Consider the following 25797-nt stretch of genomic DNA (forward strand, 5'->3'; position numbering starts at 1 on the left):
ATTTACTACGGTTCCCTTCCCTGCGTTCATTTGTTGGCAAATGACGCAACAATGGCAAACTGCTTCAGCAACTTGGCGAAATTTGGGATTAAACCAATCAATTTTGAATAATCTAATCATGGCATCTCTTCCAATGTGTGCTTTTCCATGATACAGCCTAGCTATTTGTGTCAGAAGACTGTCTGGCAAAACCAATCTCCCTTCACTTGAAACCCATAATTCATCTGGTTTTTTTACACATTGTAATTTACTCCATGAGAGTTTTTCATCCTTACTAACATTATTTTGTAGGAATTTCAATTCTTCCATTGTGTCTACAATTTTTAGAGCAAAGGCTTCATTTGGTTCAAGTTCTGGCTCACTTATCAAATTCCATTTGTCTCTGAGCAATATACAGTTCAATGCACAAAACCTTGCAACTTGATCTGCATATCCATTTCCCAAAGAAACAAAGTCTTGTGATTTCGAGTGTGCACTGCATTTTACCACTGCTACTTTTCCTGGTAACTGGATAGCATGTAACAATTCTCTTATTCCTTCACCATTTTTCACTGGTGATCCTGAAGAGGTCATAAAGCCTCTTTGTGACCACAATGGTCCAAAATCATGCACTATTCCAAATCCGTACTGACTGTCAGTGTAAATGGTGACTTTCATTAATGCCGGAAGTTGGCAAGCTCTAGTAAGGGCTACTAGTTCTGCTACTTGTGCAGAGTAAATTCCTTGAAGCCAAGATGCTTCTAGAACACCAGTTATTGTACATACAGCATATCCTGCTTTCAATATTCCTATTGCATCTCTCAAACATGAATCATCAACAAAAATAATCTGATCATTTTCTTCCAATCGAGTATCTTTGATATCAGGTCTTGGTTTAGTACAAAATTCAGTCACTTGAAGACAGTCGTGTTCGATGTCTTTGGCATTTTCAATTTCAGCATTTTCACTGGGAAACAAAGTTGCTGTAGTGCACCTTTTTAATTGCACATTAGGTGATCCCCAAATTATTGTCTCGTACCTTGTAAGACTAGCACCAGTCATGTGCTGTGTTCAAGAACGTGTCAAAGTATTTCGACTGAGTGAGGGACCATAACTGTTAAAGGATGTCCCATCACTATTCCTTCACTTTGATTCAGGCTCATACCAACTGCTGCTATAGCACGCAAGCATCCTGGTAAGGCTGCTGCGACTGGATCCAAAGTAGCTGAAAAATTTGCTACTGGTCTGTTTACGCCACCATGGGCTTGAGTCAAGACAGACAAAGAACATGCATCACGTTCATGACAAAACAATGTGAAAGGCTTTGTGTAATCAGGCATACCTAAAGCTGGAGCTCTGCACATGCATTCCTTAAATTCAATAAAGGCATACATTTCATCTCTTTTCAACATTATTTCATCCTGCGCATCTTTCTGGGTCAGTTTCAGTAAAAGTTTGGCTAGAGTTGAGAAATTGGGAATCCATTGGCGACAGTAGCCCACTATTCCCAAAAACGTTCTCACCTCTTTTCTTATTTTGGGTGGACTCATTTGAAGTACACTCATTATTCTTTCTTTCATGATTTTTCTCGACCCTTTTTCTATTTGGTGACCCAAATATTTCACTTTCTTTTGGCAGTATTGCAATTTTGAAGGAGACACTTTGTGTCCATTCCTTCCCAAATGGTTCAGTAAGGCAATAGTGTCAACTGTAGTCATTTTCTGTTTTGGATGCAATCAATAAATCATCAATATACTGTACTAAGGTTGATTCAAAAGGTAATTCCAATGATTCCAGATTTTTCTTTAGAATCTGATTGAAAATTGATGGTGACTCTGAAAACCCTCGAGGAATTCGACACCAACTGTAGACTCTGTCCAGGAATTTGAAACAAAAGAGAAATTGGCTGTCCTCATGGAGATGCACAGAAAAGAATGCTTGCGACAAACCGATGATAGTGAACCACTCTGCATCACAGGGAATTTGAAACATTATTACAGCTGGATTTGGTACTCCGGGACAACATTTGACTATTATGTAATTTATTTTTCGCAAATCTTGAACAATTCGGACCTTTCCACTTGGCTTTATTAGTCCCATGATTGGTGAATTACATGGACTACTTAGTACTTCTTTCAGTACTCACTGTTTCACAAATTCGTCAATGAGTTGGGCGACTTTCATTAGTGCATCTTGTGGCATATGGTATTGTGGAGTCTGGGGAAAATTTACATTAGGTTTTACAGTCACTTTCACTGGTTCTGCTCCTTTGATCAATCCTACTTCTTTCCCTGTGATATCCCACACTTCCTTTCCAGCAGTTTCTTGTAAATCAGCTGGAATATCTGCTTCAGTGAGCATAGGATGAAGAGTAATCAGGGGATACTCTTCATCAACAGTTTCCATTTCTTCTTCTTCTAAACTGTCCTCTTCTTCCTCATCACTGTTTGTCTGAATTTTAATTCCATTATGTGAGCACATAATTGAGCATCCTAGTTTGCATAATAAATCTCTTCCTAATAGGGATATTGGACTTGAGTCACACACCACAAATTTATCTAACCCTTGAAAGTTACCAATTTTGGCTTGCACTGGATCTGTAATTGGGTTTGTCAGATACCGATTTGCCACTCCCACTACTTGAACTGTTTTCCCTGAAAGTGCCAAATTTGGTACTTCGATACTTCTAACTGTAGAGCGTGTAGCTCCTGTGTCAACCAAAAATGAAACGCTGTGACCCATAACTCTTCCTTCCACATATGGTCCCTTTTGATCAACTTCCAAAGATGCTGCAAGCATACAATTTCCTTCCTCATCTGAACTTTCACTCTCACATTCATTGTTTATTCCATTCTCACTGTGTAACGGGAATTGGTGTACTGTGTTACTTTGATTCATTCCTTGACCTGTTACCTGTTGAGGAAGAGTTACTTGTTGCTGATTCATTGGTGCTAAGGGTACTTGCAGTTGCTGATTAGGTACCATAGGAAACTGTTGTTGCATTGGCTGTTATTGTACCATTTGTACACGGGGCATTTGCACCTGCTGTTGTTGCATGGGTTGTAGACCCTGCATCTGATTTATATTATTTTGGAAATTAGGGTTTGGACTTCTCAATTTTGATCCTCTTGTATTCTGAAATGTATTGACATCATTGTTTTGCTGACCTACACCTTCCTGCACCAACATTGGGCACTCCCGTTTCCAATGTCCGACGATTCCGCACGTGTGACATGGCATCACTTTCTTCATTGCCTGTATACCATTTGGAATCACAACAGTATTTAAATCAGGACCATTATTCACAAAACCTCCTCGGCCTTTGCCTCTCATCTGTGGCTGAAACATAGCATTTCCCTGCTGTTGCTGCTGCGGCAACTGTTGTTGGAAACCTTACAAACCTGTCTGAGCTGCTCTATTCTGCATCACCATCACTTTTTCTTTCAACCTTTTCTGCTTTGTCTCAATCTCATCACTGCAGTATTTTGCATAGTTCAACACTTCATCGATCGATTTTGACTGCCACAAATCAAATGCATTTTATTCATCTAGCAAATTTCTGGTCTCAATCCTTCCACAAATCTGAATACAAAATGGAGCATGTCCTTTGCCTCAATCGTTTCCGTGCCACTATAATTTTTAAATGCTTTCAACAACCTCTCATAGTATGCATGTATCGACTCTTTAACTTCCTGTGCTGTTCTGTCAATTTTCTGCCAATCTACATTTTTCGACGCAACTTTTGTTTTTAAATACTCAATCACTTTATGGTATATGCGATGGTGCACCTGTGTCCTTATCTCTTTCCTTTTCACTTGTTGGCCAATCTACAGCCCTTTTACAATCTTCCCACAAATCTGCTGGAACTACTATTTCAAACAAAGTATTCAGGTCTTCCCAAAGACACTTCGCGAGTTTCACGAATCTATCTGTTTGTTGATACCATTTAATTGGTTTCTCTCTTAATTTAGGGTAATCATCCGCAAAAGATTTAATGTCACACCTGTGCCATGGTACATGGATAAGTTTTCCTCCTGCTGTTTCTTTCATTGGTAACATGGTTATAAGATCATCATTCTGTTGTGTTTTAACATTTTGATCTGGGGTACTTTCTTTCTTCTTATCCTTTTTCTTAACCCACCTACTCTCCCACTTGTCTAAACATCTCCAAACCTGCGTGCTTTGCAATATTTCTTTAAGGTGTGTTTTTATTCCTGCAGACCTCATGTGTTCAAAATCTTTTGCCTCAAAGTCTAACCTGTAACTTCTACTCAAGTGCTTGGTTTTATTTATATCTATTTTGTGTCTGTCTGCAATTTCTTGTAACCTCTTATGTATGCTGCTTACTTCTCTTGTAACTCTAGGGCAAATGTGTCTCAGCTCTTCTTCTGTGTATGATTCTAACCTGTTCAGACCCATTGTTCCATCTATGAGTTCACCTGCTTCCGTGCCCAATCTTATTTGATTCAAATATTCTTCTCCTTTCCCCTTGGGTGTACTCTGTGGGGTATTCAGACTGTTCAACCATTGTGTTAACTGTTGTGCGTTTAGTCCCATTAATGTAGCATCTACGTCTACTGCAACTGATGGTTTCTGTAATATTTCTGTTTTTGAGGTTTGCGGTATTATTAGTGGTGGATTTGACCTTACCACTGTTGCCGGAATACAGATTGGAATCGGACTAAATTCCAACAAAGACCCAGATCTATTTGACAGTGTTCCTACGGGAGTCATTTCTTGAGTATTTTCTATATATCTCCTTCCTGTCTCATTCTGTGTCATTACACCTTGATCGCATACACTTGGCTTTGCTTGTATATATAATGGTACTGGCGGACCTACAGTGATAGGCAAAGATATTGCGTCCGGATTCTGTCTGTTACCCAAATTCTGTGGCATGTTAATTCCCACATTATGGTTCATCATTGCTGACATGTCTAACTGTGTTTCTGCTGTTTGAATGTACTTTGGCATTTCTTGTATCTGCTTTTGAGGCATCACTAAATTAGAATTTATTTCCAATTTATGCTCATCATAATAGCGTCTTTGGACCTGCGGCTGATAATTATTATCAGGTTCCAGTTTAGTCATGTCAGGATATATTCTCTGAACTTGTGGTATTTCTTGTGTAAAAGGCATATCAGGACTACTTTGCCTCTGCAATTTTCTCACATTTGGTGTTACGGTACCCTGTATCGGTTCTGGAGGGGCAGTACTAGTGCTTGGACCATTTTCATTTTCCACATATGGTGGTGGACGGTTATTTAACAATTGCAGAATGAACTCCTCATCATCTGATTCGTCTGACCTTTTTGAGGTTCTCTTGTCTTCTCTATCTTTGAACTGACCCCTGTTTGTTTTATGGGTAGCTTTCTTTCCTTCCGTTTCTGCTTCGTCAGTAATTGCTGGAAACAATTTGACTCCCTGCAATATATCTGATCTCCAAACCTTTTGAGCACTATCCCATCTAGCATGCGCTAGTGTCTTTTCTACTTTTCTCACTCTTGTCTCAAATTTCTTTTGTAGTTGCTTTCTAACCATTTGTTCCCAAATTGCTAATGCTTCAAACTGTGCTGGTCTTGGAGGTATTTTCATGTCATATTGCGCAAATCTTAAATTCTCCAAAACTCTTAGATTAAACGTCCCATGGATAGGAAACGCTACACATCTATGCTTTTCTGTTAATTTACACAATTGCTTTAACGAAAGACATGGTGCTACACCTTTTTCTTCAATTACGATGTAAGCTGGTGTACCCTCAGGTGGTGTTTCTTCTCCTACATTTGCTTTAATATATACATATCCCCTCAAGGCACTCTTAAATGCTTTGAAATATTTCATCTTTCCGGCCTTTATTTTCTCAAAATGTAATCAATAAGTGACTTTAATTCCCGGAATACTCTTCGCTTGCCTTTCCCCACCAATTGCACTTCACAGACTGGGTCCAATCTGTGCGCGACCCTTCTCACCAACCAACCTATCCCACCGCGGCTCCTAGTGACGTCACACTCACACAACGCGGCTGACAAAGTCTTGCGGCTTGTCCTCCTTCATTCAGCTTCACTCAAAACTAATTTTCGGCAATATATCGCGAGCACTAATAAAAAAAAAGAAAACAAATCTGTTGGTTTACTACAGGAAAGGTAATACAATCGCTTCAGAAACCTTAGGGAATTTTCACTAGCCTCAGCAGTTATTCCATCTTTCTCAGTTTCCCACTTTCGCAAGCAAAATTTGACCTGCAAACTTTACTCTCAACTGATCAATGAACTATTCTAGTGCACCTTAGAATTCGTCAAATCTCAAAGTCGAAAATTTTCTTTTGTTCCTCAACATTCGTACGGACTTGTTGACCACGCCCGATCAACCTATTAAACCGAACAAATTACAACATCAATCAAGTGTCTCATACACTTTTCAACATATTCCGGAGTCTCTTGACCTCGCAGGGCCCGTCTCAACATCAACAACCACGTGGACAATTTTTCCTGCACAAAGCGCTACACACATATGAAGTTCGACGACTTCCCTACTTTCACACTTTGGAGTACCACTCCTCTAAAATTTTAATTGGAGTTCGTAACCCCCTAAAATCCTCACAAACTTCACAATTCATCTGCGGCATAAGCTACGCAAGCACAGAACCCTAGCTTCACTCATACCGTCACTAGAAACGCCGAAAACATTCTCACACCTCCATTTCCTCCATTTGCAAGCTCCGAGATTCCAGGAAAGTCATTGGGGATTTAGGGCATCATCATCTCTCCAACTTGTTTTATTAAAGAAAATTTTAACTTGAATCCGTCTATTGTTCGGGTGGGGTCCCAAAGGGCCAAACCATCAAGCTCTGCTACTGATAGCGCGTCCAGTCCTTATAAATTACTTATGCTTGGACACAGCGGAGGTTGGTGAATCTTTTGACCGGGTTGAGTTCTCATCATCCAAAGAATTGTCAGATCTCTCAAATCAATAATCAATAATCATTTATAATCAATAACCAATACTCGATTAGTAATCAATCAACAAATTAGTTCAACAGAAATCAGTAATTAGACACGCCATTACCTTTCAGTCATGAATAACCACACCTGTTTATTAAAAGTTAATGAGTTTATTTCCCTATATTGACAAAGCTAACACAATATAAGTAAGTCTCAAAATCAAATGATATATTTATACGAACATTACTGGCTGTCCATAACGACGGAAGAAACACAATCTATGCAAAACTTGGATTATAATGCACTCGGCTATAGCAATACAAATCACTAATAAAAGTAACTGAATTAGACTAATTGCATACATTGATCAGCATAACAAGATTTCAATTCAGCATGGTGCATTAAATGGATACCTCAATTAACCTCTGATTAGCACTGGCATGTGGGGCTTCATGCAAAAATGAATTTAATCAACATAAATTTAGAAAACTTCTAGCTTGGGCTCTGTCAAAATAAGCAGTTGGTACCTAAGAAGGAAAATACAATGAATAATACATTTATCCTTTCATAATTACCAAATACAATCAGCATTCAAGATAAGTCTTCGTCCTTCAGGTACCAGTTCGATCAGCATGGGGCTTCTCCAAAGGAGGGCAAAGTTAAAGGCAAGTTTTCCTTGCAGCGGCAAGGAAAAAGGGGCAAAAGTTATCGTATGGGCAAAACGGGATAAAGTTAAAGTTAAAGTCTCTAGGGTGAGAATTCTTTAAAGTCTCTCTCTGGGATAGAGAAAAAGCATCAAAGTGTCATTAAGGTAAAAGTGGCAAATGGCTTCAAAATGGCGTCTCAAAAGGTGGCGTGAATAAAATGGCTGTCTTCTCTTTGTCCGGTGGGTTTAAGTAAGAAAAGTTCCAAATTCTTCAGGTTCTTCCATTGGAGGGTCTATGGGGGGATTTCTTCTTTGACCAATGAATAGTGTCTTTTCTCTTAATACTCATCTACGTGGAAGGTGTCCTTTGAGTTTTGGAACACAAGTAGCAACAAAGTTGCCAATTAATTCTGCATCAGTGTATTTATTGTCTGCGCCTGCAGAAACTGACCTTGCTTCAAAGGGGATGAAAGTTGCCTAGCACGCAACCTTAAGATAAGGGTATTAGTCATTCTACTGGAAAAATACAGTTTTTAAAGATTCAAACACGTCTTTGTTAATACAAGTGAAAACTACGCAGTTAAAATTGAGACCAGGCAACTAGGCCAAAGCCTCTGCTAAATTTAAGCTAAGCATACAACAGTTTAACAAGAAAATCATAAAATATAGCTTCAATTATGACATATTCATGCATTTGTCGATTTTCATGATTAATTAAGCTTGTTTATACTAATGGTGACCTACTTCATGGGCACATTTTCTACACATTTTATTTATCTTTGCTAAAACACACATTGCATATACGATTTTGTTACATGATATATAAATGTTTGTTAGTCTTTCTTTTTTCTGCTTCATCACGGGTTGTGGGGACTAAAGTGGAGTACATATTTTTGGGGAATAGCATACAGAAATCAGACATACTCGTTTGATTTCCACATGCCCTTTCCTGGTATTCCACCCAGAGATTTTTCTTCCTTTCAGCAAGTGAAATATCTGCTTGAAAATCACATGGCAGTGGTACTTCCACTGTAGTCAGAATTCTCAGCTCACGTTACTAGCCCAATTGAAATTAATGGTCCGCTCATAACAAGAGCATATTAATGTTTGCATTGGTACCAGCAGACTAGTAAGGCAAATTACCGTAAAATCATTACACCCTTGCGTACAAGGGAACAATCCTGCAGAGGTTCTATGCATTTTTATGGGTGAAATGTTCTCTGGAAATAAACAAAAACATTCTCTAAACAAGCTTCCTTTGACTCCTTAGTGCATCAAGAGTCTATGGTATGCCTTAAGTAGATTACGTTGTAATGAGTGGTACTTCATTTATCTTATTTCAACCCTATGAGAACGGTATACATTACTTGCTTGCCATATGATTCTTCATATCCAGGGTATATGTTTCAACAAGCAGAACGTTCCTGTTTGTTCCAAGTACTGACTATTAGCTCAATAAATGGTAAAGTCGTTCAGTGTACTAATGAATCCTCTATAGAGTTCTGTGTGCATCCTGTAGGTCATAGATTCGATACCCAGGGTGTTCACGGATGCTTTTATCATTTCGAGCTATATAAAATGAAGACCATTGAACTGGGTAATAATAAAATGATAATAAACACTTCTCAGCATCTAGAAAACCAGAAACCAGAAAAAGGCGAAAAGAGCAGTATAAAAGGGTGGTAATTATTATTTATTTCTGCTTTTCCATGAGTGGATCCTTCAGTTTCTCCTAACTGTTCTCCAGATGTAAATTTCTCCTGTATTATAAATTGTCGAGGAGGGACATCTGCCCCGGTGATGAGACAGAAATGGTGCTTTTTGGATTTCACTTTCATCATCTTCATTACTGATGCGAGTGAAAGGGAATAAAACAATAGCACTTTCAATTGCCAAGGTAATGCACATTCTGCTGGAGCAATCTTCATGTAATTAGCTGACAGCAGGTGCCATCAATACACCTGAGACACATGAATACAAAGTACACTCCCTCTCGGTCAAAAACTTAAATGCTCTCTGGGTGAATTTGCCTTGTCTTTTCCGTTCATCAATGCCTAAAACATCCTATGCCTCTTTTTATTTCATAAAACTGAAAAATATTAACATACACAATTAATGCAGATTGAAATGTATGCATTGCTTTATTCTGTTGTTACTATTGTACCGAAGCGCACATATAACACTGAAATCTAGACTCGCTGAGCTACTTCCATGGATCAATGTTTCAGAGTGAATCTCTCTTTATAATGCAAATTTACCATTTGCAATCCCTGAGTAAACTATTATACTAATGACTGTTGCTGGAGGGAATAATAAACCTTGCACACCATAGCAAATGTTCAATGAACCTCTTTTCTATCCATGCCATATTGTTTTGCAAACTTTGCAATTACTGAACGACACTTTCCAATAGACTCTGCTGGGAATTTAATTAGTAATTAAAATTGGGCCAGGCTAGCTATCTTTAGAATGATAACAAAAATGCAACGCTCAAGCTGTCTAATCATCGTCTTCTTTTGTTTCTTACCAAAAGTGCAGACTTTTATGGTTACTAGTTTGCGGTAATGCACTGTGACACAACTGAAAAAAACACATACCTTATCACAGAAATGAGTTGGAAAGGAATTAATTATAGCAGACACAAAGAGTGTTACTGATGCAAAGTTTACCATTTTTCTATAGAATAAATGCCAGAGAATGCGTTAACTGTGACATTGATTTCTCTGTCGTTTTCATAAAGAAACGTAAGGTTCATAGTACAACAGAATACAATACATGATTATACCAACGACGGTTGAATACATAGACAAAGTCGTGAAGAAGACCGGAAAAATAATCAATTGTAGAATGAAACAGATCACCATTTATTTTAGTTTAATCTGTATGTAAAATGTGCTTTCAGGTGAATGGATTATTTTAATTATTAACACCTACAACATTGAAATGAATATGAATGACTACAATGATTTAAAAGTATACTTACGTTTTTGAAAATAGGCTAACTTAATGAATTACAATAATTTGTGAAATAAAATAGTTTACTGAAAATAGATTGCATGTCTAGCTGAAGTTGGTTGGTTCTGGTATTCAAGTTAGATTGTTCAACAAAGAAACACGTGGCGAAGTAATCAAACAATGTGTTAACTATACTTTTTAGGACAAATCTAGATATTCTTTGGGTTGTCATAGAGGGCCATCTGCTTATCAGAGAAGGCCAATTGCACCTATCAACCAAACACCAATGCTCCCTTTTCTGTAAAGTGGACCCCAAACCAAGGAACAAGGCATCTTCAGACCAGGGCCCAGTAGCAGAAGTAGGTCTCTTTAATAGACCCTCATAAATGACATTCTGGAATTTGTTGCCTCATTTCCTTTTCTGGATAAAGCCCAGATGTCCATCAAAAAGATTATTATGGAGATAGTTATAAGCAGAGTTGGTAGATGGAAGGATGGAGTGTTCAGCCAGCTATTCCCACTTCTCACCCTCTTAAAGAGATCAGAGTCATGGATGAGGCATCCAATGGCAGGTCCAAAGGAAGCCTGAGGTGAGGCCATGGCTGTGATGGCAAAGTTGTATTTCTTAAGCTAGCCTAGCTGATGAGGGGTGAAACCCTGAAACCGGTCCCAGGATGCTTGTTTCCAGTCCAGGGAAGACCTGGCCTAGCAGTTCGGGCTGGACTGTTCCCATGGGGAACAGGGTCAAGACTGATTTGCATATAGCTGGGTCCAAACTGGAATGGCATGGGCAGCAAAAAAAACGATGGATTTAGGCCCAGATCACTTTTCTGGGGGTGAATGTTTGACAATGTTCAGCATTCCGTCCATCACTTGTTGTTTTTGCTTTGTCGCCCTAAGTGGGAAGGGTATGCCCAGACGTGGGTCCCGTGCTTCCCATGCCACTGGATTCAAGCTAGCCTGGCTGATGAGGGGTGAAACCGGTCCCAGGATGCTTGTTCCCAGTCCAGGGAAGACCTGGCCTAGCAGTTCGGGCTGGACTGTTCCCATGGGGAACAGGGTCAAGACTGATTTGCATATAGCTGGGTCCAAACTGGAATGGCATGGGCAGCAAAAAAATGATGGATTTAGGCCCAGATCACTGTTCTGGGGGTGAATGTTTGACAATGTTCAGCATTCCGTCCATCACTTGTTGTTTTTGCTTTGTAGCCCTAAGTGGGAAGGGTATGCCCAGACGTGGGTCCCGTGCTTCCCATGCCACTGGATTCAAGTTAGCCTGGCTGATGAGGGGTGAAACCCTGAAACCAGTCCCAGGATGCTTGTTTCCAGTCCAGGGAAGATCTGGCCTAGCAGTTCGGGCTGGACTGTTCCCATGGGGAACAGGGTCAAGACTGATTTGCATATTGCTGGGTCCAAACTGGAATGTAATGGGCAGCAAAAAAACGATGGATTTAGGCCCAGATCACTGTACTGGGGGTGAATGTTTGACAATGTTCAGCATTCCGTCCATCACTTGTTGTTTTTGCTTTGTCGAACCGGTCCCAGGATGCTTGTTTCCAGTCCAGGGAAGACCTGGCCTAGCAGTTCGGGCTGGACTGTTCCCATGGGGAACAGGGTCAAGACTGATTTGCATATAGCTGGGTCCAAACTGGAATGGCATGGGCAGCAAAAAAACGATGGATTTAGGCCCAGATCACTGTACTGGGGGTGAATGTTTGACAATGTTCAGCATTCCGTCCATCACTTGTTGTTTTTGCTTTGTATTTCTGGGTGCAGCCAACACACCAGGGGGGCTTTTGGGTAAAGAAAAACATTTTTCCAACCAAGATTGAGAGACTGCCAGGCATTATTTGCTCACAAATCGTAAGATATGACGGGGATCCATGGGTCCTGCAAACCACCAAGGGATTCCAAATAAAGATTTATGGGATGCAAAGCAAATCTAGGGACCCCAGTAACATATATGCTATTGAGAATATTGTTCTTTTATCAATTAGAACGTGGGTTTATTGAGCTAATGCCCCACAAGTGGGGTAGTGTTTTATAAAGGACAACTGTGGGTGGTTGGAATTTTGTGGATCAAGTGTATTCTGGCTTTTTACATCATAGCAGTACATTAAAAATGTGTGCTTTTAGGCAAAGTTTGAGGTTTGCAGGGCATTGTGGGAAAAAAAGATGTCATGGGATCCATGTGAGTATCTACAGCAATGTCTCAAAAGGTGTAATTCCTAACCCAAAGTTACAGAACCTCAAAAAATAAGGTCACCACAGGGAAGTATGTATATTCAAATCAATGTATATATTATTGTTATGGCAGCAATAAAAAACAGAAACAGCAACCACAATTCTCATAGCCAAAATGTGCAAGTGAACACAAGGTGCTCATGAACATTGTGACTGTGAACTGCGCAAGTGAAGCACAGAAAAGACATATAAAAAACAATCATATATACATGTACACAAAACAGCAGATGGGCTAACATCGTTAGATACAATTTAAATACACGTGAAAGAGAATGACTAAATGCATAGTTCACACATTCTTGATCGACAAAAAAGCCCAATTTTTGCTGGCCCAGAAGTCGACATTTCGACCCTTACTTATTTAAGGATCATAATCAGGAAAAAGAGGAAAGAATGTAGTGCTGAAAAAAGAAACAGAGACAGGATCCATTAGAAAAAGAGTAGATAGAGAAAAAGTGCCTCACCAACAGGGTGTTCTTCTAATACACCTGATAACGCGTCCCTTTATGTCGATTTTACACACATCAGGACTCGTTTTAGGCCGATGAATCTTTTGACCCAGTGGTGAGACACCGTAGAACGAGATAACTGATCAATATGCCAAGCAATATCTCAATGATGTTATCAACATATACCACCACAATTTACTTTACTTTAGACATTTGTTAATCTGTCGGCGCAACCATGACCTTTCAGCCATGAATAACCACACCTTTATTGGAGTTTTGTGAATTTTATTCCCTATTGATTACAATCTAATAATAAGAGTGTCAATCTCAAAACCAAGAAACACAACAGCAAAGTCACAACACAATGGCTATGATAAGACTTAAATAATGCAAAGATCACGAACATGAGAACACCAACATAAGAATTGTATAGATCAGAATGCATAGAATTTTATATACATCTCAGTTCAGCATAGTACAATGTCAGTCACGTCTATTGCGTCAGTCAAGTGATCGCCTAGCCTAACCACTAATTAGCATCAGCATGTTGGACTTCATGCAAAATAATTTGGAACACAAATTTGGAAAACATCTGACTAAGGTCTCTATTCAAAAATACAGCAGTTGGTACCTAGAAAGGAAAAGCAAATAGACAAATTGCGATAGCAATTGTCATAATTACCCTCCTCGGAATAAGTCAGCATACAGGATCAGTCTTCGTCTTCAGGACATCAGTTAGATCGCCAAGAGTCTATTTCATCTTAAGGACAGGGGACACTTCCCTCCTAAGGAGGAGAAGTGTAAAGGGGCAGTCTATGGATGAATATGGTTTTGTCTACGTCTCAATCACCCGACAGAGTGACAGAGTTTCTGGATGCAATCAATATCATTCCCTACCTAATTCTCTCAACTGTTCTGTGTCATGGGTTTTTATCCCTTTTTCACAATACATTCCCCCAAAATTCTATTGGATATTCGCTTTACCCCACTATCTTCAACTTATCAAATTATACATTAGGTAATCCAAATTGACACTTCACGATAATTTATAACATTTTGATTGGTCTTCATAATTGACGTCTTCGTAGGTGGCACATCCGGGGTTACTTCATTCTTTGGCACATTCTTCAGGTCAAAAGTTCCCTTTTCCATGGTAAGTGTCCTTGAATGTTTCAAAAACTGTTGCAAAACGTATAAAACTTATACTAAAGCAGATATTATGCGGATGAGAAGAAGGCATAACTTGCAACATAAAACAAAAGAAAAGAACATATGCTGGGTCATGGCCCTTTGCGAGTGAGCACACTAGAAAAACAGAAAAATATGCTTTAATATGAGATCTACACAGCTAAAACTTCAACTCACGCTAACTTAAGGCCTATGGGTTTCAATACGAATGCAATATTCGTAAGTGTTAATATATTTAATTAATTATAATGCAAGCAATTATTTCTTATAGTCGACATTAGTTTATGTGCACAATAGTAACTTCACACTTATAATCAGGTTAGAAATAAGTTTAAGCAAAATAATATTTTATGTTCGTTTTTGTGTGCAGCATTGTTAGGTATAAGCATTTCACATCTAAATATGTAATATTTAAACTACGCTCTCTCACACCAACATGATATAAATTCTTATAGGCAAAAAGTGACTGTGTGCAGGAGAGAGCGCACTTTCCAAATATAAGCTATTGTTCATCTACAAGGTCCATGATGACGTAAAACGATGGGGGGAGTGCTCAAAGAGGTATGCACCCAGCCACAGAGTGCGTAAACTGTCACCCCGATCGCGTTACAGTTGTAATATGCATAGAAAAAACACCAAGGCACATCCCAAGAAGCTGTAATGTTCAATTTTATTCCTCGTATTGTCTTTGAATAATAACAATGGCCTGTGGCCTAAACTGACATCTTGGAACCAGAATCAAAGATGGAAAAATGAATCCTTGTTCAAGTATACAAGTCCAAATAATGTATAGCAGCCGTGGACAGCAGTCCAAATGGTATACAAACAGCCAAGTCCAAATAATATATAACAGCCGTGGACAGCAGTCCAAATGGTGTACAAACAGCCGACACGTGTTTCGTCTGGATAGACTTTATCAAGGCTATAGTAAGGACAATATCTCGAAATTCCAAATTGTTAGAAACAAATTAATGTCGTATATGATGAAAAAAACGATTGAAGAAGGTAAAATACGAGGACCATGATAAGCCTCGAATATCTTCAAGCGTTTCCCTCTACGTCATGTTGGCGGCGCTACAAATAATTATTTACGATTGAAGAAGGTAAAATACGAGGACCATGATAAGCCTCGAATATCTTCAAGCGTTTCCCTCTACGTCATGTTGGCGGCGCTACAAATAATAATTATATTATTATTAAATAATTATTTGTAGCGCCGCCAACATGACGTAGAGGGAAACGCTTGAAGATATTCGAGGCTTATCATGGTCCTCGTATTTTACCTTCTTCAATCGTTTTTTTCATCATATACGACATTAATTTGTTTCTAACAATTTGGAATTTCGAGATATTGTCCTTACTATAGCCTTGATAAAGTCTATCCAGACGAAACACGTGTCGGCTGTTTGTACACCATTTGGACTGCTGTCCACGGCTGTTATATATTATTTGGACTTGGCTGTTTGTATACCATTTGGACTGCTGTCCACGGCTGCTATACATTATTTGGACTTGTATACTTGAACAAGGATTCATTTTTCCATCTTTGATTCTGGTTCCAAGATGTCAGTTTAGGCCACAGGCCATTGTTATTATTCAAAGACAATACGAGGAATAAAATTGAACATTACAGCTTCTTGGGATGTGCCTTGGTGTTTTTTCTATGATATAAATTCTAATCAGCTCTGATCATAGATTATGGACTCCAGAAGATGAACGTCACCGCAAGCAGAGGGGGCTACAGATGGAAAGGCATGTACGGCAAAAGGATCAACTAATCAATTAAGGACACTTAGAATTTCCATGACCATAGTATGTCAAAAGTAGCTTAAACAAACCAAAAAATAAATTAAATATCCAACTGCGATATCTAATCAAACACCACAAAATCCACAACAGCGCACTTACCTGAACTAATAATAGTGTGGGCTCAACAATTAAGCTGATTAAATTGAGAGATCTGTAAGGGAAACTGTAGAGCCATGAATATAACGGGTACTGAAATGGCAGTGTGGCAGTCGTAACAAACAAAGCTAATGAAAGCCGGTGGCAATACCAATGAAGTTATCACCAGGACAGAGCTTGCCCTCCAGGGCCACCAAGATTGTTTATAACAGTCTTAAAAAGGTCCGTAAGGAGTCCAAATGAATTTGCAAATAAGGTGCAAAGTATTTGCACCCTGTGCAGGCTCATCAAGTTAGCACAAGAACAAGCATACACTCCACCAGAATGCCGCAAAATGGATAACGGTACAACCTGTCTTTACATAAAACGTATATGAGGCTCCCAAATATATCTACAATACTTATGAATCCAACTCATCCACCAAACGTTATTTGTTTATCTGCTTAGGGCTCCCAAATATATCCAAATTACTTTGAAATCAATCTCATCTGCCAAACATAAATATTTGCCTGCTTACTCGATCCCAATCCACCAAACCCACTGGAACGCAAACTCCGGCCTGAAATACTGTACTGGAAGGTCAAACACTCTGAAAGAAAGTTAGAAATTCCCAAGTATCTAGATGTCAAACTAATGGTAGATCCATCCTTGCCTCTCAGGAATTATTAGAAAACAAGATAAGAAAATGCAAATAAGAGTTAAAGAGAACAAGTAGGGGAGAGTTTCAGTTAAAAAATACCAGAAAAAATGGATTGGAATATAGGTGTATCAGTTGGAAAAAAGGAAAGATTATACAGGAGACAAAAGTCAAATCGATGTAGCATATTGTTATCAATATAGCCAATAATAATTGTGTGTAGAGGAGAAAACAAATCCAATCAATGGGTACATCAAAGATTATATCCCAAGGTCTGACTGGTGAATCACTTGCCTGAAGAAGTCAGATTCAGCATGGCTGTATGTGAGGAAGTTTGACACCAATGGTGCTGTTTCTACTCTGAAGGGGATCCTGCTCGTATGTTGCATGATTCTTCTCTTCCCCATCTGTGTTGTTTGACTGATATATAACAAATGACACAGGCACTGGATAGCATAAATAATATTGCTGGTGTGACAATTACTATGATGTTTTAACTGGTAAACCTGTGTGCCAACCCTACATTCTTTTACATTATTAGTCTGACAAAAAACACTGCAATTCTGGCATCTGAAGTGGCCAAGGACTGGGGGTAAACCCCAGGAAGAGGTGATGGATGAATTACTGGATCTTTTTGGGGTTTCAAGTCACTGCATGCACTAAGTGATCACCCAAATTATAACCTATTTTTAGGAGCAAAACAGGGATTCTGCAAAGATAGGGGATAAGATCTTGGTGCATTCCATGTCGAACATCTATAGAATGGCAAAATTAAGGGCAAACATGCGCCCATAGAGACTCCTTTCTTTTGGAGGTAGAAGGTGGTCTGATACAAGAACTAGTTACTTGTAATAGTAATTTCAAGAAGTTCCATCACAAAATCGGTGGAGATCTTAGCAGGAAAGTCCAGGAAACCCCTGATCACCTTCATACCCTCCCGCTGTGATATGTGTATAGAAATTCTATGTCAAATCCCACTAATGGACTGATGTTCTCATCATATGGCATGTCTTTAATTTAGGAAATAAAGTCCATACTGTCCCTGATATATGTTGAAGTATTAGGGACAAATGTCTTGATAATGGTATTGATATACTTCACCAAGGGCTCTAAATTGGAGCCACATGCAGAGACAATGGGCCGACCAAGATTTTTGTGTATTTTAGGAAGTACATACAGTACAGGCATTGTAGATGGGCATTATTCAAGAAACTATACTTTTTTGTGCAAAACTGTAGGAACGCAGTTCTGCACCAAAAAGTATAGTGCCGGCTTGCATCATTTAACAACGCCAGCCAGGTGCCGTATTAATAGTATGGTGCAAGCCGGTGCTAAACTTGGGCTAGCATCTTAAAAAAAGAGTCTAGCAGGGTGGGGGTGGTTGTACGGATGGAGGGGGTTGTGCAAAAAAAAAAAATGCCTCTAACCAGACTAGCATCATTTCCTGGTGCACAACCACCATAAACATGACTCCTGTCTTAGGAAAGACAGGAGTCATGTCTACCATCTCAATGGCCAGCTAAGGGGATAAGTGCCCCCCGGGCATGGTCATTGCACCCTGTGCCATGCAGGTAGCCCCAAGTTAGGGACCCAATGGCAAAAAAACTAGTTAAAAATACTTACCTGGGATGGGGTCCCCCATCCTCCAGTGTCCCTCTAGTGGGGGTGTTCCTGGAGTTTGGGGAGGGCCTGTCAACCCATTCTGTGGTGTTTAACCATGGAAATGGGTCCACCATTCCCCTAACGCCTGGTCTCACCCAGGCAAAAAATAATGGTGCTAGGGGGCTTAGCACAATTATTTAGCCCCTCCTCCCACCCGTGCGTTATTTTAGCATGGGGGATCAATATGGGGCTATGGGGATAGCACCATTTTTTGGATGGGAATGCCTACCTTGCATCTCATTGACTCAAGGTTGGTTCACTCATCCACAAAATGGTCCAAACTTCTATATTTTGATGTTAGACATGTCTAACGTCAAAATATATATATGGAGTTATGTTTGTGCCAAATTTGCGTAAAAAAAGTGATGCAAATTCGGCGCAAAAGGAGTATAATTATGGGCCGATGTTCTTTGGTGGATATAATACCTAGGTTCAACTCCTTGTTAGTGACATCTTTAATGATGGATCTGATATCCGGCAGGGAATCAGAATGTAATAATATATACAACTGTCAAAAGGTTTCAGAGCTATATTGGTTATTGTCCATGATAACAATGGCACCGCCGGTTTGATAACAAGAACCTGTTTTTTTTTAGGGGTGTGAGGACCTATCTCTCAGATAACTTCAGATTGTATGTTACATATTCAAACAAAATCCTAACTGTTGAATTTCCTCTGACACCATTTTCTCAAAGGCCAATATTTTTGGTGGCATTGCAGAAGATGGAGCTGAAAACGAGGAGGGAGGGTAAAAAGTATTCAGTGAAAGTAAGGGGAAAGTAAGAATAATGTTTATTTTTCCCTACTCAAATGTAATGTCTTATGTCAAAAACCTATCATATAGGGATATTATATGTAGAGGGCAGGGTTGGGAATTCCTACACTGCCTGAAATGTTCTTTGTTTTTAACCTTGACAGAGGCCCACATTCTCAATAAATATTCCATTATATGGTCCCTCTAGTCATTTTTAACAGTTCACCTCACCAATCCCGCATTACTGCATTCACCACAGGCAAAAAACGTTAAAAGATCTCTGGTAAAGAGCCCCCTTGAGGGGCCTGTCATGCATTGCAGTGCCGGCCTGACAAGGAGCAAAGCCCAATGATGAAGCATGTCACCGAATGGTGAATGAGGGGTCTTGTTCCTGAGTTTGGATACTCTCAGGGACCGGTTTATTTCCCCCAGATTGGTTTGAGATCAATCACCTCCATTGTGAAACTCTGCATCCATTCTTTTGTACTTTTTGGTAGTTTCTCTGGGTGCCGGCTAAGCTAGAAACCAAAGTCCACAGCTATGCAAATTTAAAAACAAGGGTTGTTTTTTGTGGAAAATATGATCTGTCCATATTGTGCTTTGGGCCCTATCCTATTGCTGGCACTAGGCCCACCCATATAAATGGGGTAGCACTTTTTGCAGATGATAAGAAATGTGTGGATTTCCTCAGATTCTGTAATGCTGTCTTAGAAATGTGATGAAAATGGCCAAAGATTGGGTTTGGAAACCTTATGAGATCCACACAAGTCACACCATCTTAGACTCCCCCAGGAGTTTAGTTTTCAGAAATTTCTGGGATTGGTAGGTTTTGTTTAGCACTAGCTGAGCTAGGACCCAAAATCCACAACTACCCAAATTGCGAAAAAGGGTCTTGTTAGAGTGGAAAAATCTGTCCATGTTGTGTTTTGGCCTCTTTTCTATGTGAGTTTCCTCCACAGACATGTAAGGAAACTGTATGCTTTTAGCCAATGTTTGAGGTTAGCAAGGGCTTCTAGATGCTAAGTTTTTTCATAACCAAGCAAGTCACACCACCCAGGACTCAACATGGAGTGTAGTTTTCAGAAATGTCTGGGTATGGTAGGTTTCCCTGGGAGGTAACTGATCTAGGTCCCATAATCTGCAGCGACCTGCATTGTAAATAAACCATTGATTTTGCTGAGTGAAATGTGATGTCTCCAGGTCACATTTTGAGGTAATTTGTGCCACAGATACTAAGCCCAGCCACACAAGAGGGGTACCATTTTTATTGGAAGATGTGTGGAAATACATAATAGTAGAACATTTTCTATAGCCAACTGGATTTCTCTGCATTTTGGGCTTCAAAATGTAAGCCAGTGTGTAAGAAAGAAGATATTTTTCAATACTCCCCCTGAACCACACAATAGCATGGGTAACTACAAATTCAGAGACATACAAATAAGTACTGTTCCTCAATGCAGCATCTTGTGTACACTTTCTTCATAACTATTGGTCTTTCTGTATATTTTGCCATACACATTGCTGTATTGTCAGTACACAACAAAAAATCATTGTAAAGTGAAGCTCAATTGTTGGCTCTATGCATTGCATGTTTTTGGAGGACCTACATACTCCATACATCCTCATGACCAGAAGTGTAGTCGGATGTAACGGTATATTGCTTTAGTAGGTTAACCATCATGACAAGAATTTACAGATGAAAACATTGTCACAAAAGGCTGTTTTTTCCTATATACTGTCATTATGTTTTTATTCCAACAGTTAGTTTCTTTGGAAAACCCTTGTGGATTTACAGAAATACCCCCTTGCTGAATTTAGAATTTTGCAAATGTACAGCTTTCCAGGGTCACCCATAGGTTTCCACAAATCACACCTCTTTCAATCACAAACTGCATGTAAGATAAAACCACAAAAATTGGGAAAAACAGCCAACCTCAGTGGGTAAAAAATGTTTTTAATAAACGTCTTCTTGTTCTTGAAAGCTGTGCAGCTGATGATCTTAGCACAGTAAACCTTTTGCTAACACCCTAGGAAAAGTGCTTCCTTGCACAGTGCTTTTTCCCATTTTTGCCATAAAAATAACTATATCTTGGCAAATTCACAGTTCCATCCATGAGAATCTTCAAACCCTGAGTACCTTTAGAATCCCTACAATATTAGAAAAATAAGATGCACATTTTGCTCGGGTTTCCTTTTGTGAAAAAAAATGTGAAGAAGGTTTAAACTTGAGCTACCCCTAACACCCAAAAAGGGCTTTGCATGTGGGAAGCTCGAGCATCCAAGAGGGTAACTGACAGAGTGCTGCCACCGTTGAAAGAACATTTTTAATTCTGCATATCGAAATGTTTTACTGACATGAATGAGAAATATATTTGAGAAAAAATAGGGAAAGTGTCCTCATTTGAGCTTTTTAGAGCAATATCCATAATTTATAGTTTCTAAAGGATATGCTTTAGGTTTTACAGCTTTGCTTTCATCAGGATGGCTTCAGGTGTGCCACACATTTGCCATAAATACAGAATATCAGTGCTCTAGTTCATTACAACATTGTGGGAGACTGCTGTAGAGCACTGTGGAATCAACTGACAGGCTGCTGCTTCTGTGGCAGTGCATGTTTTACTTGGAATTTCAGACTTTATTCTCAAATGGCTAGGGAAGATAGTGTGAATTTAAAGAGGTTGTGCTCTCATTTGAGCTTTTGGAGAACCTTCCATAAACTCTGTGAGAAAATCATGGGATCAAACAGTTTACTTTCAAACATGCATCATCAAATCCCATTCGAGGATCAGCATTTTTTACTGGGTAAAATTACTTTAGAATACACCACAATTCATAAAATTATCATGATACCAACAACAAATGGTTTATATTGAGACTAAAATCTGTTATCTCCCTCTATGTGTGCTCCTTTTGGTGACCCTCACAACCTACCATTCCCTACAATGCATTTTAAGAGGGAACATGACTCTGAGTCCTATAATGGCTTCTATAATAAGTTGTCTGTGTTGTGGTCAGCCAATCAAATTGGGTTCCAAAGTATGCCCTGTGGTGTCAGGGTGTGCTCACCTTGACCATATATATATAGATAGATAGATAGATAGATAGATAGATAGATAGATAGATAGATAGATACATATGTATATCCATGTATATTGTTTTTACTTCATTGTCAGGGTGCAGGGACCATCTCCCTGAATCCTGTAATGGCTGCAAAAATATTGTTCAATTTGTGGCCTATACCTATTTTTAACACCTTCATGAACACCCGAAGATCCTTTTCAATGCAAATTTCTCGAAAACAGCTGAACGGACTTACACCACCTAAGAAAATACATGCTATCTGAGAAAAGGTCTGACTTTCTGGTAAATTTTTATCTGTATCACTTCCGAGAAGTTCCTATCAGAATTAGCATTGGAAATGAATGTTCTGGGATATATACACGGTAACCTGGTAATGTAGAGTTTACAAAAATATTTACACTATTATTTCATCCCAAAAAATGTAATACATTACAATAGTGAATTTAGGTTAAGGAAGGTCCCTTGTTACTGTTTGCACTTTATGGTGCATTCAAGATCATTAAAAACACTAATCTCCATAAGATACTAAATGGATTTGAGGCCTCCATGACCACAAATTCAAAAGTGAAAGACGCTGTGAAACTTCAGATGTGTGGTGATGAAATCCACTACGATGTCCGGCTGAAAAATTAATTGCAGAGATAACTTACCATGTTAAAATGTCTCGACTGTGCCTGGCAGAGCAGGAAAAAAAAATATTTGTATCAAATTGGAGCCTAAAATAGACAATCAGGTACTGTGTGGTGCCACAGATCCTATGTGTGCAGCCATGTAAACCCGGTACCCAGTATTGATACAGAAGCTCAGAGACCTGTGGATAGACTTCAACTAAACCTCACCTTTTTATTAAAAAGCAAATAGTGGTTAAGGAAAGCAAATTCTCGTATGCTAACATACTCAAGATTGTAGCAAACCAATTACTTTTTGTAGCTCAGGAGAATCCTGATGATGGTGCATTGGACTATTTTGAGGTAATCAGAACTCTTTTGTCACAAACATTGTACAGGCAGTCTGCAACAAGTACCAAATCATGTCTGCCTAATTTTGCACAAATGCATCACATGCTATACACCAACCACTAATCAATAGATTGACAATATTGATACAATTAGTCAGTGGTGGATTAGCAAGGTGGCCATGCAGGCATTCTCCCAAGGCCTGGATTATGGTGCTCACGTGTGTCAAAGCTACAGTGTGCTGTAGCTAACGACATAATATTGCATAAGTCCTCATCCCTTCATAATGCATTGCATCATGCCCAAATCTAGAATATGTCATGACAGAAGTGGCAAGCAAACATGAAATTGGAGGACCGAGGTAAGCACTTTGGGAGTGGCCTAGCCCATTAGGAAGTGTGCAGGAAGCTCTGGTGAGGCTCATCTGTGGTACATGTGATCTCATAATGGTGTGAACCACTCTTACCTGTTTGTTCTATGTATTAGTATATTCAAAGCTGTTATTGAATGTTGGCATTTAAAAAACAAGGGAAATATTGACAGTTAGTGAACATCTATGGCTGAGGTGACATTAAAATACATTTTATCTTCAACAAGAGTCAGCCCACTTATTTATCTCTGGTCACAAGTGCAAAGTGGAATGTGACCTCAATACGTCCGTGTGTGCACACCAGAGAGGGGGAGCAGGTGTTTTTCAGGAGGTTGGATTTAATGGTGGTGATACTGTGTCTGTTTGATTCTGATGGATGAATGGGTGATCTTTGCAGGCGTGTTGTTGAGGAGAGAGTCACTTTGGGAGTCCTTTGTACAGCTGTAGTATAAATTGGATGTGCTGTACTTCAGAGTGTCACAGGCATCAAGTGGACCACACAACTATACTCAATCTCATCTTCATTGGACAAGTGTAGAGTTCTCTGACACCTCTGTTGACAGTTGTGGCATTTGAAGCACATCCTCTCAGATGGCAGCTTGATAGCAGGTATTCAGTGGAAATCCATCCAGTATTACTAGCTGGAAAATGCAAGTACCACATACTCTGAAATAAGCACTACCTGTGATCGAGGCAGCCATATGGGGTGTGTGGTCGAGCTTTTGTCAATGCCTCATTGCTTCAAACCCAAGCAGCTCTTAAAACATACAAAGTCTGTGTAGGTGGTATCCATTTTGAAAGGTCCATGTTACTCTACAAGCACCACTCATCAGAGAAATGCAAGCAGCAGCTATTTTGGTCTCTACAATTTTGTTGTGTTATCGGTTCATTTCTAATTTGCTGTCATTTTGGGTAACAGGGCGATATCAAAGGAAGCATCATCTTTACAACTAGAGTGATGCTCATTCTAGTAAAATTTTGGCATGCTCCTTAGATAGTAGAGGTTGCATAGTTTTGGTGTGTCTGTAAATTCTTTATGTCTCTATAGAGAAAGGTATGAGCAGGTTTCAAAGCTCAAATGCTTTTGGTGTTTTTCATCCCACTGTTATTTCAATCACACATCCCTACTTTTACTTGCCAGTAGCATGTTTTGTCAGCATTTTCTCTGAAGTAACAAATTGCTTTTTGATTGAGTTAAGTGTGTACTCTATCAAATGTGTGCTCCATAGTAAAGAGTATTTTAAATTTCTCAGCATGTCAGCACTTTGTGCCAGCGATCATTGTCATCTGAACTGTGTGGAATAATTCCTATTACCCACACACACTGAATGATAATATACTGAAACTGTTTGTACTTGTGTTTATTTTCATTTCCAAAGCATTTGGCTCTAATTTAAGGCTGTGCTGACCAAATTTAGAATAAGCCTGTTCGCTTGTCATTTGGTCCTTTATAGACACATTTCTTCTACATTTTGAATTTGTTCTTCAAAAAATACCTTTTTGGTTATTTGGTGTGATTAGGTTCATAATTATTACAGCAATGCTGAATGTTACACTACCATCTTTTTTTTAACCTCTCCGGTGAGCCACCAATGAAGTGGTCTAAATAGATAAATGTGTTCATAAACTATGCAATAATGTGTGGGACCAATGTATGGTCTGAAAGGAAATGGTCACTTTTTCTACACAGTCTAGAAAGCAGATAGACAAGAAGTTCCAGAATATTTGCCTGATTTGCCACAGAGGGTTAAAAGTCGGTGGGGGGGGGGGGTAAATGAGCTTGAGATATCTATGAAAAGAGCTAGGCACACATTATCTGTCACATGTTAGCACCATCAAGGAAAGATATTATTTTGGAAATAGGAAACAAGAAGAGGCAATGTCTGGGAAGGATCACATAACAACCTTGAGAAAGTTCATGAATACGGTTATGGGACGTTTTGTGATGAACATATTAGAGATCAATTTGTGTTATGTTTTAACAATGACAGAATATAAGAAGAGTTATGGTTAAAAGATGAGCTTACTTT

This window comes from Pleurodeles waltl, chromosome 10 (assembly GCF_031143425.1).
Source record: "Pleurodeles waltl isolate 20211129_DDA chromosome 10, aPleWal1.hap1.20221129, whole genome shotgun sequence".
In the NCBI taxonomy this organism is placed as follows: domain Eukaryota; kingdom Metazoa; phylum Chordata; class Amphibia; order Caudata; family Salamandridae; genus Pleurodeles; species Pleurodeles waltl.